Consider the following 21350-nt stretch of genomic DNA (forward strand, 5'->3'; position numbering starts at 1 on the left):
AAAAGAGGATTGAGAAATAATTGGGGGGATGATGGATATGTTTACTATCTTAATTCTGGTGATGGTTTCATTTGTATATATTCATCAAAATATGCTGAAGTGTACCTATTCAAAATGAGTGGTTTATTGTTCATCAGAATAAAAAAATCCTCAAAAAGAGAATAAATGACTGTTTAGTTTGATTAATAGCTAAAAGGAAAGCCAAGGCATTTAGTTGTTCTTTAAACCTTTTATTATAAATATTATACAAAACAATTCATATTATCCCCAATATGTAATAAAGTATAGCTTTAAAGAAGAGAAAATAGAAGTGTGATTTACTGTTACATCTAATTCCCAAGCCATTAGTTCTGTAAAACTGAGTATTTGGAAAATATTTCTAAGGACTTATTTCTGATCATAAAGTTTTAATATTTATAGTTAATTTAACAAGTTACCTGAATTTAAATTTGTTTAAATATGATATTGGAAAAAAAGAATACTTGAAGCTTACCCATCCTAAACGTACACACAAACACACACTCAGGCACACATGAAGTGTTACATAAACTTAAGGGTCGGGATCGCACATGCACAATGACCCTTGTCCAAGTGACAAGAATTTTAGTCCATTACATGGATATGATTCTAATGTTAGCATAGGTAGTTAGCTAGTTATTAATAGGAAGGAAGCAAAGGAAGTAGGACATTGTTGAGACTGATGGACTGAAGCATGAACCTGTTTGCTGCACCAGGAAGCTTAAACATTTACACTCTTTCACACACTGCAGGGGACTGCCACTGAAGAGACTTAATTTTCAATCAGACAGGAAATCTTCCCAGCATCACTGCCCTCCCTCCAGTACTGGGTTTTAAGGGGGAGAGGAGGTAAGCACAGGTGCAACATCAGCCAAAATGGTGTACGGGCAGTTGCCTGACCACAGAGGCCTGTCAGCTTAACCTGGGAAAGGGATCAGTGGCCTAGGGGTGCCAACCCATCAGAAGGTCTGGAAAGCTTGGTGAGTTGATTAATTTTTAAAATGTGCTTGAGCCCTGGCCAGTGTGGCTCAATGGACTGAGTGCCAGCCTGAGAACCTAAGGGTCACTGGTTTGATTCCCAGTCAGGTCACTTGCCTGGGTTGCAGGCCAACGCCCCAGTAGGAGGCATGCAAGAGGCAGCCACACATTGAGGTTCTCTCTCTCTCTTTCTCCATCCCTTTATCTCTGTTGAAAAATAAATAAATAAAGTAATTTTTTAAAAATGTGCTTGATCCCTCCCAAGCGCAAGATAATATAACCCATTCTAACAAAAAGACTCTCTCTTGCTTTCTCAGGAACACACACACACCCCATACATTCTCTCCATAGTGGCCCAGGTGGGTCTAGCAGCCAAGCAGACTACAAACACAGGCTCCAGGCAGGAGTCTGGGTATAGCAGAAGAGCTGGGAATGGCACTAAGCTACCTGGATGGGGACTGAGACCACTCAGCAGTTGTCTGGGCTCCTAAGGACTAAGCTTTAATCTGAAACAGAAACTCTGAACATTGGCCTATGTTTTGGTCTTGCTCAAGACACAAATGGACTTTCTCCATGAGACAGACAGAGGTGGGACACAGAGGCAGCCTACTATTTCCACCTGAATAAATCTTGCCGCACCACGATCTTCCATGTGTGGGCCGTGTAAATACTTTCGTCTCAGTCCCATGAGAGAACCCCACTCCCAACGGCAATGCGAAAACCTAAGCATGTACTCAAGTACATCTGACAACAAAGCACACTTGATATTGAGCCCTTTCATATTATAAAAATATAGAATAGTCAAAACAGATATTTATAAAACAATTTAGCTATAAAACTTCCAGAAATTAGAAATAAAAAAAGATAATTACCTGAAGCCAGAAACATAATTTAAAACAAATTTTTTAAATTGTGCTCAACTTGCAGAGGCTGCAGGAGGACTGGAACTGCATTTGGATACTAAGGATAGACCACTAAATTGTAATTCCCATTGAAGAATGGAAAACAAGGACCACAGCTGGCAGAAGATGGAGTTAGAAGATGGAGACAATTGCCTTAAGATAGAAGGATTAGAGTATTATTCCATGTGGAAAGAAAATCAACAAGAAAAGCTCCTCTGTATCCAGAGAAGGATTTATGAAATTTCCTCCTATTTAGGCTCTGTGTGAGAAAAGTTACATTCTAAACTTCCCCGAAATATACTTCCAAAGTCCACAGTGCATGGTCCTCACAAATGTGGACTCTGAGGAGAGGTGAACTCTGAGATGGAATTTATGTGCTTAGCCGGATTCCCTATGATCAACCAAAGGCCCAAAGTTTACGAATAATAAGAGTCCAGCCGCCATTTGCTTGTAGGGGCTCCTCATGTACTCCAAATACCTGAAAGAACCGCAGACTGAACGTACAGCTTCCTGCATTATGCCTTGCTTGTTTATACCATCTCAGTCTGACTCAACCACTGCAGGAAACCCTGGTTTCAGCCTTTTACCAGTGGCCTGAGACCTGCCCTGTCCAATCAGAACAATTAGTATTCCTCATAAGTGGACCTAACGGAAAACTTGGGTGGGAATTTTTGCTATAGGTGACTGCCTCCCTTTTGTCTCAGCGGAGAACAATCTAGGTTGCCACCTGAATCTGTGTCTCTTAGGCTGCAACTCCATTTTGCTCAAAAAATGCTTTTTATCTTAATACAGCTTAAAATTAATTTTGCTTTTACATAAAGAAACAAGTAAGCAAATGGAAAGAAAACAAAACAAAATACTGGTCAAGATGCAGTTACAATCTGCAATTATAAGTTAGAACATTCAAGAAATTACCATGAGGAAGAGACAATGAACAGTAATTAGAAGAATATGCACCTTGCATCTGAAACAATACAACCAATACGAGTCATGTTTCAAATGATTAAGAAGATAAAGAGACATCAATATGATAATTAAACAAAACAAAAACTATCAAAAACAGGAAGCATCAGAAAACAAGCTAGAAATAAAAATATCTAGCCGTGAACTGTATCAGGGCACTTCGGTCAAAAGGTCAAGAATAGATGGACCACATGTATGATGGTGGTCCTATAGGACTAGCATGAATCCAATTTTCCTAAGCCCTAGTGACATCCCAGTCTAACCCATTACTCTTTTGTGATGATCTCGACCTACAGGCTAGAAATGTCTGGGGCACTCACCCGGGCCACCGTGTGCTTCCCAAACACAACTACTTTAGAAAATCAGCATTCCATCTGAATCAGTGCTCATGGTTCTTAGTATGATTGCGAGACATCCTTCAACGATAACCACTACAAAACTTTGAGGAAAAAATAGTTTATTACTTACAGGCAGGCCCTGGTGCAAACAAGACAAGCCAGGGGGCAAACAGCAAGGAGGGTGTGTGGGGGACCTTCATATCACACAGAGAGCAGTGGGGTTCTGCTTTATTTGAGGTCCAGTAAGAGGGCCTAGGGTTTCAATGGATCACCTCTTTTTATTGGTGAACTTAAATCAAAGCAGCAGGAATTTAAGCTCAAAAACAGAAAGAAAAAATAGCTCAAATGATAAATTATAGAAATCAAGCAAGATCTGTAAAACAACAAAGCCTGAACAAGGAGGAGGTGGCTTGGCTCTGTATCTAGTCCCATGGCTGGCAATGTGTTTAACTGTCATAGCCCTCTTTGAAGTGGAAACCTGGGAACTCAAGGCTTAAATCAGGCACTTGCATTATTAAAAAAAAAAAAAGCCAAGTGTCAGGATTTATTCTACAATTACTCAAGCGTTTGGAATGATGCTGTTGTAAATAAACCTACTGCGTCTCCATAGCCGCTATCACCTCTGATTTGTGTAAGTACACATTATGATGTTAGCATGACAAATTTCTCAGAATATTTATTTCCCCACCCTTAAGTTGCACATGACTCTATTCACTACATTAAAACTAAATAAAAGACTAAACAGAAGTGCTCACTTTGGCAGCACATATACTAAAATTGGAATAATACAGAGAAGATTAGCATGGTCCCTGAGCAAAGACGACATGCAAGTTCATGAAGCATTCCATATTGTTAGTACGGTACTGGCAGAACAGACACACAGATCAATGGAACAGAATAGACAGCCCAGAAATAAACCTATGTCTATATGGCAAATCAATATTTGACAAAGGGGGCAGGAAATACAATAGAGTAAAAATACCCTCTTCAATAAATGGTGTTGGGAGAACTGGGCGGGAACATACAAAATAATGAAACTAGACTTACATACTTACAACATACACGAGAATAAACTCAAGGTGAATGAAAAACCTAAATATAAATTGTGACACCATAGAAGTCCTAGAGGAGAACATAGGCAGGTAAATTTCAGATATCCCACACCGTAATAGTTTTGCCAATATATCTCCTAGGGCAAGGAAAATAAGAGAAAAAAATAAATAAATGGGGCTACATCAAATAAAAACTCTTTTGTACTGCTAAAGAAACTCTCATCAAATGTAAAGGAAACCAATCGTATGGGAGAACATATTGCCAAATGATACCTCAGACAAGGCTTTGATCGACAAAACATATAAAGAACTCATATGACTCCACTCAAGGAACACCAACAATCCAATTAAAAAATTGGCAAAGGACCTGAATAGACACTTGTGGTACATTTATACAATGGAATACTATGCAGTAGAAAGAAAGAAGGAATTCCTACCCTTCACAACTGCATGGATGGAACTGGAGAAAATTATGCAAAGTGAAATAAGCCAGGGGGTAAAAGACAAATACCATATGATCTCACCCATAAGAGGAACCTAATGAACAAAACAAACAAATGGGCAAAATAGAGCCAGAGTTGTAGAAACAAGGAAGAGACTGAAAGTGACTAGAGAGGACTGAGGAGGGGGATAAGGCTGGAAATAAGGGGAAGGGACTAGTCAAGGAACATGTATGAATGTTAATTTATGTTAATGAATGTTATGAATGTTAATCCTTTAATTTTAGACCCAGCTGAACTATCATTCAAGATTCAGGGCAAAGTGAATACATTTTCTGATAAAATAGAATGTTCTTTATATATTCTTGCTGAATGTACCATAAAGGATGCAAAAACAAAAGAATAAATTCAATTTGGAAGGAGGGAGTGAGATGGGAAAAACAATGGAAAGCATTATCTGTAAAAATACCACAGCAATCACTTCCAATGGTGAGTTAAAACCAGGTGGAATCAAAACAATGTAGAACAATAGCAGGGATTTCATGTGGGGCTAATTGCTATTCAAGCATTCTGATATCCTGGAATGTTTGGTGGGAGATAGAGCTAACTACGTCTTTTGTGTATCATCAAGTTGAGAATACTTGTTAGAAAATCCAAGAACCACTATTATACAACCAGAAATATGCATATTTAAATACTGTTGTGGGAAAAGGAAGAGGGTAATAATTTATTAGATTGAAGGCATAATGACAACAAAACATTAAAAATTTCATTTAAAAAAGAGCCTGGAAAATATACTCATATGGTACTGTAAAGCAGATAATATAAATGAAATAAATACATATTTTATACATGCATAAGTGACCAAAATGGCATGCTAGTGAAAAAAAGCAATGGCCAAAATTTAGATACCTTATGGTACAATTTATTTTTAAATGTACATTAAACGGTTCCTGTTATAAACTATATAAAAGTTTAGAAGGCACAGATGCACCCTAACTTCAGGTTGCTCATAAAACAACTCAAGCTTAGGAGAGAAAGAAATTAGATGAAGTGAAATGTGCCAATCTTTGTTTATAATATTTTATTCTTTATAACTTTTTTGCTGTATTATATTTTATTTCTTTAAAAACAAAGAATATAAAGTAAATATTGTGACGTGTCTGCACTTGTTAAATATACTTGGTGGGAGAATATTTATGCTATTTTTTGTATTTTTCTTAATTTTTTTATTTTACCATGAACATTTCAATCTGAGGCAGTAGATCTTAAACATTATAAAAGTTGCAAATTGGTATTAGCAGAAATTATAAAACAGGAGTATTTATACCCTTAGAGCCTATCTTTGTTATATATTGCAAGTGATCTCAATTATATTATTACTTTTCCTGTTTTTATGCCTCTTTTGACGACAGCTAGGTTTGGACCTATAATGTTCACTAACCTGTTTTAGATGTTTGGTGTTGATAGCAACAGTTGACCTTATACTTTCCCTGGTGCTTGAAGCTTGGAGAATCACATGGTCAAATCATCCAATCATCAAAGGTTATCTGGTCAGATTATTTTGAGAGAGATGCTGTAGTTCTGAAGAAGTGACCCATAGAGAAGCTGGTTGTGGAGGCAGGGCTTACTATCTGAATGCGTGTGCAACCCTATCAACTTCTCAGTCTCGATTTATTTTTGTGTCTGTACTTTGGGCTTCAAATAACTTAAGGCAGCACTGTGTTTAAAAAAATAGAAGAGGGAATTATTGGGGAACCCCTTTATTGTATCAAGAAACTGGAACTTTTCAAACTGCTGAAAGCTTGGCTATATTCTAATTATAAAAAACATATTTTTGCTTAAAAATAATAATGTTTCTCTTGTTTAAGTGGTAAATGATTGGACTGTTACTTTTGTTTTCAAGAAATTCATATATGATGTATGGAAAATAAATAGGTTCAATATGAAGTTGGGTAGACAAGTTTTAAGGCAGAGATATAACTTTAATTCCAAAAAAAGACATTACATTTTTAGTTATAAACTTTAAAGACATTCTAAAATATAGGTAAATTTAATATAGGTATGTTGGTTTTATACCAAGCAATATGGTGATATAAAAGTTGCTGTTTCTTAGATAATTATTTCCAATCTAAATTAGTTTTTTCTTTCATGCAAATTAAATTCTGTTAATTTTAGTAAAAAATAATAAAGTCTAAACTCTACGTATGCAATGCAATAGATACAAAAGTAATAGCCAGTTACAGTCGATCCTTGAATGACGTGGAGGTTAGGTGCACCAACACTCCCCACACTGTCAACAGTCCACATGCAAATTCTGACTCCCCCAAACTTAACTAGGAATAGCCCACTACTACTGGAAGCCTTATGGATGACATAAAAAGTCTATGAACACAAATTTTATATGTTATATGGACCCACGCAGTTCAAACCCCTGTTGTTCAAGGGTTTGCACTATAATTGCACTATAATTTGGGGGCATCATCAATTAGATGTGACATTATTAATAACTAATATGATATGTTTAGGAAAATATTTTTAGAAATATTTTAGGAAAATAATATGATAAGGAAAATATTTTTCATCTATTCATTTTTTCAGTATGATTTTTAAAGGGGGCTTATACATAGATTTGAGAGAAAGTTAAAAGTTGTTAATATTTTTAACAAAGAAACATTGCATGCCTAATTTGTGCCAGATAATTTGCTTCATGATGTGGGTATAAAAATTAAATATATAGACAATACCATTATGTATACCATCATATGTACACCACGTAATGTTATATATCCCAACACAGAAGAATTCACAAAGCGCTTGAGAGCACATTAAATTAATAATGGTATATTGGGAAAGGGTAAGGAGGGGGGCATTCCAGGGAAAGGAGATCAAGTATATGGTCTATACATAATCCATGTAGCCAAAAAGTAGCTCAGTATTACAAAGCACAGGCCATTAATCATCAATATCAAAGACTCAATTGGAAACATATGGAACTCTCCTTTGAAGATGTAAGAACACTTTGTGAAATAAGCAAATTTCTGTATATATATAACTTCCAAAAAATTCTGGAAATATAAATCATACATTTTTATCCAGATTTTCTAGTGTTGACCTATAAATTTATGCCAGGGGATTCTATTAAAATATTTTTTTAAAGTAACACATTCAATAAATACAATTATCCATTCACCCTTATGGTATGTATCATCCTGAATTTATTTGGAAATAGTTTATTAAAATTTGAATAAGTCATTCTTTGTTAAAATATTCTATAATCAATGGAATCACCACTAAATTTATTGGGAAGTTTTATTAAGCTTTATTTTAACAAATCGATGATAATAATATTGGTCAAAGGGTAACATTAATTATAGCAAGATATTTCTCTAGAATTTGACTAATGGAACTCTGTTTAAATGATGGTAACTACACCACTTTGACAAAATCTGTTAGTTCTCATTAAACAGTTTCTTTATAAACCTGGAAACACACACAGACCCTTAGGCTGAAGCCCACAATAGGAAAAGAGTTTTTCTTTAATGCACCGTATCCCATGGTTTATGGCTGTCTAGTATGGCAGGTGTTTAGCAAAAGCAAATCTCCGTAACTGCTAGTCAAACAATGACAGTTAATAGAAGTTTTGCCCAGTGGTATCATGGTAGTAATTAACAATTATTATAGCAAAAAGGAAAAGCATGATAATAAAAAAGTCAAAGCTAATAAAGAAAAGGAATGAAGTGACTGCATGAACACTCTACCCATGCAATCATCATAAATAAATCCCCTTAACAAAGTACCTCTGTATCAGAGAAGCAAACAGCAGAAACTGGAGGAGACCCGTAGTTCATTATTCATTCTACTTCACATGACTCCAACTCCACGCCCTTCCAACCCAGGAGGGAATTGGCACTTAGATTTTATAATTTAATGCTTTGTTAGGAAGGTTCCACACTGTCAGAGTGTGATTTTTTAATTTCCTACTAAGCAAAAGGTAATGCTGAATGATTATCAGAGACACAAGGAAACAGACACATAGATATGAAAAATGTAAGATTGAACTTCAGCGTAAGTGACCCAATTTTTCATTTATTGAATATAATTTTAGAACACAATGAAATTCATGCTACCAAATCATTTGGTCTACAACCTGCTATGATGTTGATGATACATCACAAAAGACAAATTTTCCCACTACAAGCGTCATTTGAATTATGCAACAAGACAGGCCAATTACTAACAATAATCTAATGGAAAAAAGAAGGAAGGAAGGAAGGAAGGAAGGAAGGAAGGAAGGAAAGAAGGAAGGAAGGAAGGAAGGAAGGAAGGAAAGGATAAAGGGAGAAATAGAGACAGTACATATTAGTTTAAGGTTTAAAAACTACTTTCATATATTTTGTCTCATTTAAACAAAAGAACCAAGAACCTTACATATACAATATCATTTAATATAACAACATCATGACCTGAAAAACTCCAATGCTCAATCAGCCTTAAGCTTGGTGTTTTGGGTGCAATCATCTTCATATGAAACCATATTATGTTAGTTAAAATGCATGATACCTACAAAAGGGGGGATCCAATATCAAAGAATCTTTCTCACTAGTGTAATGGGGTACAGAGCATGGGTCCCTTGAAAGTAGGGGAACCAACCCCCAATCCTGTCATCAGGCAGGATTGGGGGCAGGGTAATCACAGAGCAGGAAGTACAGCATTTAAGACACATTGAATAACAAAGGCAAATTAATAGCTGTGCCTTCCCGAAGGGAAGAAAGCTGCTGCTTGGGGCAAATTGTGTACATGACTGTGAGGATGTGCAGTGACTCAGGACATAGTGGGGGGTGAGGGGTGGAGGGGGTCAGATGCCCTCCCCAGGTGCCTATGCGTCACTGAGAACTCCTGCCCTGACTAACAATGTCAGGCAAAAGAGGGTCAAAGACACTAGGGAGCTGACAAACATGGTAGACACTAATGCACCATAGGAAGAGCCAGATATGACGTCACACAGGACGTTCTAAGCCGAACATTTGAATTAGATAGGGGTGAAGTTCATTAAGGGAGCCACTAGGAGAGGAGGAGTTCTGTCTGGAGAGCTGACAGAGCTGTAGGTCTTGCCAGGCCAAGCAGACAAGCATGTAACAGATGCTTGGAGCTGAAGTGTGACCAGGAATGCTGAGTTGCAGACTTCTACTTCTCTAAAGGACATATGGAAAAGTCACTCTCTTGGTTTGGGGACTCATCGTACGGGACTTTAGAGCTTGGTGTAAGCTCTCTCCCTCTGGGTTTTTGTCACTTGGGCTTTCTGAGCTTCTGGCCCTGCTCCCTGCAAAACAGGAGCACTGGTCGGACCAGGAGATGCAGGGCCCACCAGAGTCTTAGACACCCCAGAGAATGGGAGCTCACTCGTAGAGTCAGGGTCCCATGCAGGAACATGTGCCTCCCTGGGCTCCACTTTCTGGGACAGTGTAACACAGCACATGGTTTCCAAAGTGCTACACAGAGGCTGAAAACAATGTACCCCAGATCCTGGAGGAGAGAGCCACAGGGAGGGGATGGTGACTCTGAAACCCACAAGTGTACATTCCAGGGAGGGTGAGGATCTATTAGCATGACTGGCTGATGGACAGATAAGGATATGGGGAACTTCTGGGCATGGTTTTGGCTTGTAAGCTTTTGGGGAGCAAGGGAGGCTCTGGGTCTCATGGGAGAGGAGAGCTCTGAGCAGGAAGGAGTGCTCTCGGGACCCCCAAGATCAGAACCCTGTTAATAAAAACCTGTTTCCTTGGACACTAATTGTTGAGTTACGTAAATTGAAGGTGCCAAGTGGCCAGGCCTGGGTTTGCACAATTACATTAACACATTCAAATTAATTACATTATTTTATTATTTTATATTTTTCCCATGGAAGGCAGATTGTGCCCTATCATGAAGGGATATATAAAGTGTTTCACAAACTCTTGAGTGTGTGTGTGCATGTGTGTGGAAAGCTGAGGAAAGTCAGAATGAGCGTGAGCAGGGGAGAAAAAATGGGTGGCAGGCAATGGAGATTCTGGTTGGGATATGTCTGTCTTTTTGTGTGTTTTATTTCCACACCTGGTAAGGTGACTGGAGAGTAAGTGCTCCATAAATATTTGTGTGATGATTTATGGGAAATCAGAGTGAAGGTCATACAACAGACAAATGCCACAACTTTTGCTATTCCTGCACCGTATCAAATGAGACTCCATATATGACATTATTTTAATTTTGTTAGCTTTTAATAATAAATGAGTAACTAATTCTCTATGTAAACCTTAGCTTTTCCTCAGTCCTCAGGTAATCAAACTCAGGCAACCTCCGGCTCTGCTCAGTGCTCGGCACAGAGGCTAATATGCAGCGGGCACTCGGTGAGTTAGTAAAAAAGTACATGAGCAAATGCAATCTAAGGAACATGAGTGATAAATCATTAAAATACTGCCATTAATTGGAAACAAATACTTTTGTGTTATCTATTAGGAAATGGCAGAAAGGATCATAGATTGACTAGGAACTAAAATGACGGGAATCATTATCGCCCATGAACATGACTATTTGCAAAAGGGTTTACTGAGAGGCAGTAATACATTCGTTAAGATTCCAGACTCCATAGCCACACTGCCTGGATTCATAACCCAGCACTAAAACTTGTGTAATATATGGTAATTAATTAACATCTTCTGTGCCTCCATTTCTCTTGTGTACAATGGGGATTATAATAGAGTCTGTTTTATGACTCTAGTGAGGGTTACATTATTATGCAGAATTTATGGTCAGCCAAATAAATAAATATCTTAATCACACTACATACAAAATAAGGTAATGTGTGTCCAAAAAGGGTCAAATCGTAGACTTCCACTTGCAAGCTATTAATCTTCAAGTGGCAAGTGATAAGCTTTATACAGATGAAATGAATAAGCAGAAAAATATAAAGCTAATTATGGATCAACAATGCTGTGAAACTTACTATAATCTTTTGGTGCTTTTAAAAACTTCTTAGTGGCATGTTGATTTTGGCCTAACTAAACTTCTCTCACACTTAAATGTACTAATAAACAAACACTGAGATAGGTTTTTCAAATTGTTATTGAAAATGAATTTATTTTCACCTCACATTTGAGTGCCCATAGGAACCTCATAGTTTAGTTTGTTTTTTTAATGCACTCGTTAATTCATTAGATGAGTACAGAAAACTTAACATTTGTCCAGAACATACAAGACATTCCGTCAGAATTTGTGGAATATGATTTGCAAGACTTTTTATCAGTTCTGCCAGGCAATAACACAATGAGAATATGCCCTGTTAGTTATCCACATTTATGCTAAAGGGATGGTGACTTGGTTAGGTATAAAACCAGATGGTTGTACAAATGTAAATGTTTTATTGTAATAAGCATTCAGACAGCTAGCTGGAATATCCTCCCTCCCAACAAGGAAGCCCAGCACCATGTGGTTTCACTGGTGAACTCTACCAAACATTTAATGTTAAAGAATTAAAGAATTAATACTAACCCTCAAATTCTTTTAAAAAAGTTAAAATGAGGGAATACTTCCTGACTTATTTTATAAGGCTAGTATTACCTTGATACAAATTTCATGATTAAATATTCACTTTTTTTGATTCACAAAAGGATGTCATTTTAAAGCTTCCATTTTTCTACCCAATAGTGAATGCATAATTATAAAAAGCAATAGAAAAGTCTTGTCTTGGGTACATATTTTACTCAATATTGACAATGTTTTAGTATCTCATTATGTTGTAAATTGAGGTCACTCATGTTTTTTTCCTAGAAAATGCACTGACAACAAAGGAAATGGTTTTAAATATACACATTCATCAATTTAGTGCTTTTCTATCGGGGAAGGACTTATCAGAATGACTTGGGATTTTCTCTGTGCCTTTCCCCTTTTGCATCAATTCCATTTTTAATGGAGAGTTGGTGTATCCCTCAGGTTTGGGAGTAGAATTTTTTCAAAAAAGAAACATCATTTCTTAAGTACATAGGATTCTAAAAAATAAGCACATAACTTATTCTGAGTCCAATGTTCCAAGCATATATGATCTTTCTTTTCACTCTACATTAAATAAACTTTATGTGACTTGCATTCATTGTAAATTATATCTAATTCATTTATTTATTTTTCTTCAACATATATTATTGAACAGCCAGGCATGTGCTAAGATATGAGGATACGTGTGGGAGTACCATGGTGAGTGAAAAGACATAATCTCGTATTTTTCAATACTATTGGCATTTGAGATATGTCTCACTAATGTAAAGACAGTGTAATCCCAAAACTATAAGAAACAGTGTTAGAAATGGATTAAGTAATGAACAACACGTATGCCCATAAAGTATGATTGCTATAAGATATAAACTAGAAATTCAGGACATGGGGTGCATGGAGCATACTCTTTCATAATCATGTATCTACATATTTCCGTGTAAAAAGAAGCTAAGTAATAATAGTTTAGAGTTTACCACAGTTGGTACTCCTTAATACTCCACTACTGATAGCCAGAATGCATAGATTTGAATTCTTTTCCCAGACAGCTTCTCACCCCTTTGATACGAATATAAATATTTCAGAGATAATATCATTGAGCAGGGCCTGCTGATTCATACACTTTAGAAGGAAGGAATCTGTCTTCTTTGGAAATATATTCTTGCTTCTCTGACTGCTCCCCCACACCCATTAGAACCACTGTCATTTTTTCTAATTTGTTTTTAATCTCTTACCTTAGAAAATCACAAAAGAAAACTTGATCTCGGTCCTTCCTTCAAATCGGCACACGCAACGTAAACCCCAAGGTGCATATGCAGATTGGCAACTGGCCAGGGTTTGAACTGTCCGTGTATAATCTGTGTATGTTACCCATGTATCTTCAAAATGATTCTTTTATAAAAGCATGTCAGAGTCATGCTGTTGTCATTTTTAAAAAAAATCTATGTGGTAAATTTTGGAATTCACAATAGTGAATCTGGGGTTTTATAAAGTGTGAGTAAAATAATGTCTATGTGGTCTTCGAAGGAAGAAAACAAAAATTCCTGAGAACTTATCCTAACAACCTCTTTAACTATCTGAAGTAAGATAAAATTAATGCATCTCAAGTAATCTGAACAGTAAGTAGAAAGGCCTGCTCAGTAAAAGGCATCTCCAGGGTCACCCACTTAAATTTATATTGAGTGTGTTCTCCTGACTTTCATTAAGGTATGCCCAAGTAGTTTTATTTTCATTCCAGGTACATTCATCCTTGAGAGTTCAGTTCAAGGGAATCAGGCTGTCGAACACCATTTTTGTCAGCTGCGAACACTAAACGTGATAGCAGGAAAGAGCCTGCACGGAAGTGTGGCGCCGAGTTTTGAACGGGGCCCTGAAGCACCCACGTGCCAACTTCACGTTGACAGAAGAGCGTGCATGACTCACGCTTTTCTAAAATACCTGTTGTTCTTGCCTGCCCTGTGAAGTAGGATGCTTTAGTGGTCAGTTTTTAAGGGGTGGATTCATTAAAAAGTGCTTTTCTGTCTCTCCATAGGTAAGTGGGCATTTGGTGGTATGAGGTACATTTCACAAGACATAATCACAGGAATATTTTGTTTTGAATTCGTGTTTTTCTCTGTGATTCTATTCAAATCTTTGTTCTTTACCTTCATCATTTTTCTTTATTTCTTTACTCAGTATTATCATAACACTGCTAAAATGGCACTCTATTTTTTTCTTTTAAAGCATTTTTCTCCTTAGTAATGGTTATACCAATTAGGGCTTATTTTTACTAATTCCACCCATTTTTTCATATCTGATTTTTATTTTTACTCAAATATAAAGAATTTCTTCTCAGAGTTTTTTTTCATTTGTTTGTTTTTTAGATGCTATATGATTCCCATTTTTTTCTTTTATCTGTTGGTTACTGCTGGATAGTGGGATAAGGTGTCTTCACAAACCTATTTTAATTCATGGCACAGCAAGTTCTCTCACTGTGCCAAGCAAACCATACCTGTAGAGCTGTTTAATTTGCCACTTTAACACTAGGGGGTGGGCAGCATAATTGCACATAGCACATGTCATTTGTGTGCATTCGCACAATTCAGAGACTACATTTATAAGTAGAATATACGACAGAATATTGGAAAAAGTAGAATTTCCTACTACATGATAGTGTGCAATTTCTTTCAAATCCACAGGGACTTATTATACTCTCTTCATTGACCCTTACTTCTAATTAAGGCATTTGGGTTATGGCTGACTTAGCTAATCTCTCTTGCCATTAGAAACAATACGATGTGTGTGTGTGCGTCTGTGCGTGTGGGCTGGGTGTACGCTTATGTTTGAATGCATAATGCCTGTCGTATTTAGGCAAAAAAACAGTCTTTTTTATTGATTTTGAGAGAGAGAGAAAAACATCAATTTGTTGTTCTACTTATTTATGCATTCATTGATTTCCTCCTGTATGTATCCTGACCAGAGATCAAACCCACAACTGTGGCATATCGGGAAGATGTTCTGACCAAGTGATCTGCCCGGCCAGGGCTTAATAACATTCTTTCAGAAGTCCACATTTAGACATGCATATATGAATTCAATAAAAGAATCTTCTTTGACACAATATTTACTAAAAGGATTTATAAAAAGTTACAAAGCAAACACAAATATTTTTTGATATCTTCAGGAGTTTAAACCATATGCTATTTATATATTAAATTTAAAATCGATATTGTGAAGTAATATATTTTAACAGAAAATCTTGTTCAGAAAAAGTAAAACACGATTAACTCCACCTCCAAAGTTGTTATTTTAAAATCAACCAAGTACTAATATCCTCATATAAAAACTGTAAGACCACTTTACAAGTTGAATGTCAGGTTTATATTCAGAAAGCCTGTCGTACATATCTCTGTGCTGTTCTCTTCACATGTAATTACTCTGAATCTTCTACTAATTTGCCTAGTGGCAATTCGTTTTTGTAGACATTGAAGTCCCAAAGCTGTGCCTTAAACAGTGAAGATTTTGTAGCTAACCTCCACCATCCATTGATTGTACCTTAACATTAATCTGAATCACCAGCAGCCCTGACACTTGTCTTGAAGCACAAGCTTTTCAAACTACATAGGTACTAGGGGTGTGCAACTGACATGTGTTGACTTGAGAGGAAAAGCCATTCACTGTCTTTTTAACAACAAAAAAATAATGTATCATAAAGGAGGAAGCCTGGTTGAGATTTCTTCTTAAATTTAAGAGACTGGGATAGAAATTTTTGCTTCTACAAGGATTAAATACAACCATTGCAAAAATAAGCTGAAATAGATTTAAAAAGGAAAACACTGCCAACAACTACTTGATGATGGTGATTAAAACAAAGCCAAATATGTTTACCTGGAACCTTAGCAATGTCAAAGACAATATATCAAATTTCACTATCTTTATTTCAAATCTTAAATTTTGGAATAGAGATATTTTTAGTGGTATTGGGCTAGTGGTCACTTTGTGAAATGAATCATTCTATTATATGGTTGACTAGACTTTGAGGAAAAGTCTTGACTTCTGCAGCCACAACTGGCCAAAAATTGGTAAGAAGATTAGATTTTATGATGCCCTTGACATTTTTTAAATAGGCACATTTATTTTTAATTTTTTGAGTTAACTCCATACTGCTTTCCACCGTGGCTGCACCAGTCTGCATTCCCACCAACAGTGCAGAAAGGTTCCTTTTTTCCACATGCTCGCCAACACTTGTTTGTTGATTTATTGATGATAGCCATTCTTACAGATGTGAGGTGATATCTCATTGTGGCTTTAATTAGTATTTTTCTGATGATCAGTGATGTTGAGCATCTTTTCATATGTCTATTGGCATCTGTATGTCCTCTTTGGAGAAGTGTCCATTCAGGTCATTTGCCCATTTTTTAAATTAGAGGTTTTTTTGATGTCGAGCTTTGTAGGTTCCTTATACATTTTGGATATTAACTCCTTATATGATACAGTGGCAAATATGGTCTCTCATTTAGAGGGTCCTCTTTTTATTTTGTTGATGATTTCCTTTACTGTGCAAAACCCTTTTAGTGTGATATAGTCCCATTTGTTTATTTTTTCTTTTGTTTCCCTTGCCCGAGGAGATATATCAGAAAAAATATTGCTATGAGCAATTTCTGAGTTTTTACTGCTTATGTTTCTTTTAGGATTTTTATTGTTTCAAGTTTAATATTTACATCTTTAATCCATTTTGAATTTATTCCTGTGTGTTATAAAAAGATGGTCTAGTTCACTTTCCTGCATGCATCTGTCCAATTTTCCCAACATCATTTATTGAATAAACTATATTTAGCTCATTGTATGTGCTTGCTTCCTTTGTCAAACATTAATTGACTATAAAAGCACACATTTATTTCTGGACTCTCATTCTGTTCCATTGATCTATGTGTCTGTTTTTATGATTTCCATGCTGTTTTGATTACTATGGCCTTATGACCCAGTGATTCCACTTCAGAGAATTTATCTGAGGAAACCTGAAACACTAATTTCAAAGAACACAAGCACCCCTATGTTCATTGCAGCATTATATACAAACGCCAAGATATGGAAGCAGCCGAAGTGTCCATCAAGCAATGAGTGGATAAAACAGTTGTTTTATTTAAACTAAGGAATATTAGTCAGCCATAAAAAAGAAGATACTTTTGCCCTTTTTGACAGCATGGATGGACCTGGAGAACATTATGTTAAGTGAAACAAGCCAATTAGAGAAAGACAAATACCATAAGATTTCACTCGTAGGTAAAATCTAAAGATGAACTGAACTAACATGCAAAATAGAGACAGACTCATAGGAGCAGCTTGACAGCTCAGGGTGCAGAGGTGTCAGTAGGTGGAAGGATAGAGCCAAAAAAGAAAAGGACTCATGGACACAAACAACATTGTGGTGATTGTGGGAGGGAGGGTGGTGGATAAAAGTAGAAGAGGGTATAAGAGGGATGAATGATAATGGAAAAATACAATAAAAATACACCATTAGAAAATGTTAAATAAATAAATAAATAAATAAATAAATAAATAAATAAATGCAGGCTGGTTCTGAAAAAATAAATAAAAATAAAATAGACACATTCACATTAAAGTCTATACCATAAAATAAAATTCTAGAAGTTTTATGAAGGCCAAAGTGATAATTTTAAATATTCACATAATTTTTGCAGTGCCACCCTACAACCTGAACAACAAAAATATAGTAGAAACACAAAGTTTACATGATCAGTTTCTTCCTGACTCCCGTGTTTTTGTTGCTTGACTTATTTCTTATTTCATCAAAGTCCTCTGATTCTTTAGCAAGTATTATTGAAAGCATACAAATAAAGAAGGAAAACAATACAAACAAAGCCTACTAAACAGGTAAATACCTCCTTTGTAAAAGACTTATTTTTAAAAATTCAGAAAAAATACTGGTCGACTTCTCCTCAACATGGAGGCATAGAGGTAAACACAGCTCACCCTCTCACACAACCACATCAAAATCACAACTGAAATGTAAAACCACCATCACTCAAAACCATCAGAAATCAAGTTGAATGGAAGTCCAGCAACTACAGAATCAAATAAACCACATCCATCCAGACTGGTAGGAGACACAAAGACACAGAACGGGCTGGTCACACACCCACATGTGGTGCATAAAAATTTGGGGGGGATTTCATGGGAGTGAGGGGTCCCAGTTCTACACCTGGCCTCCCAGCCCAGGGTTCCAGTATCAGGAAGATAAGTTCCCATAACTACTGGCAGTAAAAGTCTTGAGGGATTGAGTCAGTATAATAAACTGCTGGACTATCAAACAGTTCCTCTTTAAAGACCTTCATACTTATTTACTCAGACTTATCGTCTCTGAGCTCCAGCACCAGGGAAGTGGCTTAAAGTTCTCCGGTGGCATATGGGGAGGAACTGAGGAGTGAGAACTAGTTCTCCTTCCTTCTCTGAAGGAGAACCCTCCTCCCGCCACCACCACAGAGCCACAGAGCCAGCAGGCAGGAGCCATATCCAGGATTCCATTAACCTCCTCCCACTGTTTGCTCCATGCTGGTGTTCCTCTGAGGCTCCACCCCAAACAACTTATGTGCTCACCCAAGTTGTTAGCAGTGGTTCTTCCACATGAATGGCTGGTCTTTGCTCATCCTTCACATCTTCCTAAATCTTCTCAAACAGACAACAGCTGGCCTAAGCAAGCCCCCAGCCTCCATACAGGCTGCTAAGTGGCTCCGGTCTCAGAACTAGCAGCAGCCAGCCTAGGTTCACAGCTTGGCTTCACCTGGGAATCTCCAAGCCTCGCACAAGTAGCAGCCATCTCAAATTGCTCTGTAATTCAGGCAGGGTGGCCCCGGGCAAAACACAGGTGGTGGCTGACCTTGGCCTGAACCATCTGGGAAACCCCAGTGCTTGTGCACCCAGTGGATAGCCATGGATCATGTTGGACCACCACCACCCAACCCCTGCAAAGCAAATTCTCCATGGAGGAAGGAGGTTGGTAGTCAGTGGCTACAATCACTCCCTGTAGCTGACTTCCCTGGGTAAATCTCTTCTATTGACCTGCTAACTGCAATCAAGGCTCAACTACAAGAGGAGGGTATACTCATCCCACATAGAAGGCACACCTCAAGTACCAACTTTGAGTGATAAGGGGAGGCTGTACCACTGGACCCTACAGGACACCTACTCTATTAGGTCACACTACAAACACAAGGAGTCATAGTAGCCCTACCTAATACATAGAAACAAACACAGGGAGGCTGTCCAAATGAAAAGACAAAGAAACACGGCCCAAATTAAAGAACAGATCAAAACTCCAGAAAAGGAAATAAACAAAAGAGAGGTAAGCAATCTATCATATGCAGAGTTCAAAACACTAGTTATAAGGATGCTCAAGGAACTGAGTGAGGACCTGAACAACATAAAAAATATCCAATCAAATCAATGATTTGGAACATAAGGAAGAAAAAAATAACCAATCAGAACAGTAATGAGAAGAAAGAATCCAAAAAAAAATGAGGATAATGTAAGCAGCCTCTGGGACAACTTCAAGCATTCCAACATTCTCATCATAGGTGTGCCAGAGGAGAAGAGAAAAAGAAAAAAATCGGAAATCTATTTGAAAAAATAATGAAAGAAAATTCTCTAATTTGGTGAAGGAAATGGACATGCAAGTCGAGAAAACACAGAGAGTCCCAAACAAGATGGATGCAAAGAGGCCCACCCCAAGACATCACAATGAAAATGCCAAAGGTTAAAGATAAACAGACAATCTTAAAAGTAGAAAGAGAAAGGCACTTAGTTACCTACAGGGGAGTTCCCATAATACTATCAGCTGATTTCTCAAGAGAAACTTTGCAGGCTAGAAGTGATTGGCAAGAAATATTCAAAGTCATGAAAAGCAGGGACTTATAGACAGGATTGCTCTACCCAGCAAAGATATCATTTAGAATTGAAGGGCAGATAAAGAGCTTCCTAGACAAGAAAAAACTAAAGGAATTCATCATCACCAAACCATTATTATATGAAATGTTAAAGGGACTTATTTAAGAAAAAGAAGATCAAAACTATAAACAATAAAATGGCAATAAACACATCTATCAACAATTGAACCTAAAAAAGAAACTAAGCAAACAAGAATGGAGACAGAATCATGGATACAGAATGTTTCATAGTTGCCAGATGGGAGGAGTGTTTGGAGGAATTCAGGAAGAGGTGATGGGATTAAGAAGTACAAGTAGGTAGTTACAGAATAACCATGAGGATGTAAAGTACAGTATAGAAACTGGAGTAGCCAAGGAACTTATATGTATGACCCATGGACATGAACAAAGGTGTGGGGATTGCCTGAGGGGGTGGGTGGTGATGGTGGAGGGAGCAAAGGGGAAAAAATTGGGACAACTGTAATAGTATAATTAATAAAACATAGTTTTAAAAAATATAAAAAATCAAGAGAAATATTTTTTAAAAATAAAAACAAACTAAAATACCCCAAAGAATAGTAATCAAAGGTTTGCACAGTGGTTCTCTTATTATTTATTCTTTAATACATGAACACTTGATTCTAACTATATATATATTTACTCATTTTTAACAATTAATAGTTAATATGTACCATTTGTTGCACATTATGTTAGACAATGAAGTTATAACGGTTAGAAAAACAACGGAGATACCTCTGAAGGAATTTACAGCTCAATGGGTTGTTGGACAAATAAATAGGGATGATAATACCACAGAATCTAAAGCTATATGTAAACACATACACCATATATGCATATATACTCAGATATGTATGATACTTTAAGTTAAAATATGGAAAACACTTTGTAGTTAACATTTAATACTTTAAAATATTCATTACTATACTTACTACTACAAAAAGTATACTTGAAGTCTTGGTCAATACAATAAGACTAAAGAAACAAGTAGAAGGTAGAATAATTATCAAAGAAAAATTTAAAAAGTGCCACATCTCAGATAATATTGAAATATATGTCTGTGATCTCATATAGAGTTGATTTCTTAAAAAAGAATTCAGTCAAATCATAAGAATTTTATGAACGTCATCACATTATAAAATGTCATTATATAACAAAACAGCCCATTCATTTTATGAGAAGTAATAATCCCATAGAT

General features: G+C 36.6%; 1 protein-coding gene and 1 non-coding gene across 3 annotated transcripts in view; one reads left to right on the forward strand and one right to left on the reverse strand.

Moving 5' to 3' along the window:
• NEGR1 (neuronal growth regulator 1) overlaps positions 1-21350 on the reverse strand; it is an 837263-nt gene that overhangs the window by 704938 nt on the left and 110975 nt on the right. The window lies entirely within an intron of this gene.
• On the forward strand, positions 3947-4053 carry LOC112309455 (U6 spliceosomal RNA). The gene has a single exon (XR_002975250.1). It is a non-coding gene; the product is annotated as a U6 spliceosomal RNA (small nuclear RNA).

This window comes from Desmodus rotundus, chromosome 3 (assembly GCF_022682495.2).
Source record: "Desmodus rotundus isolate HL8 chromosome 3, HLdesRot8A.1, whole genome shotgun sequence".
NCBI lineage: Eukaryota > Metazoa > Chordata > Mammalia > Chiroptera > Phyllostomidae > Desmodus > Desmodus rotundus.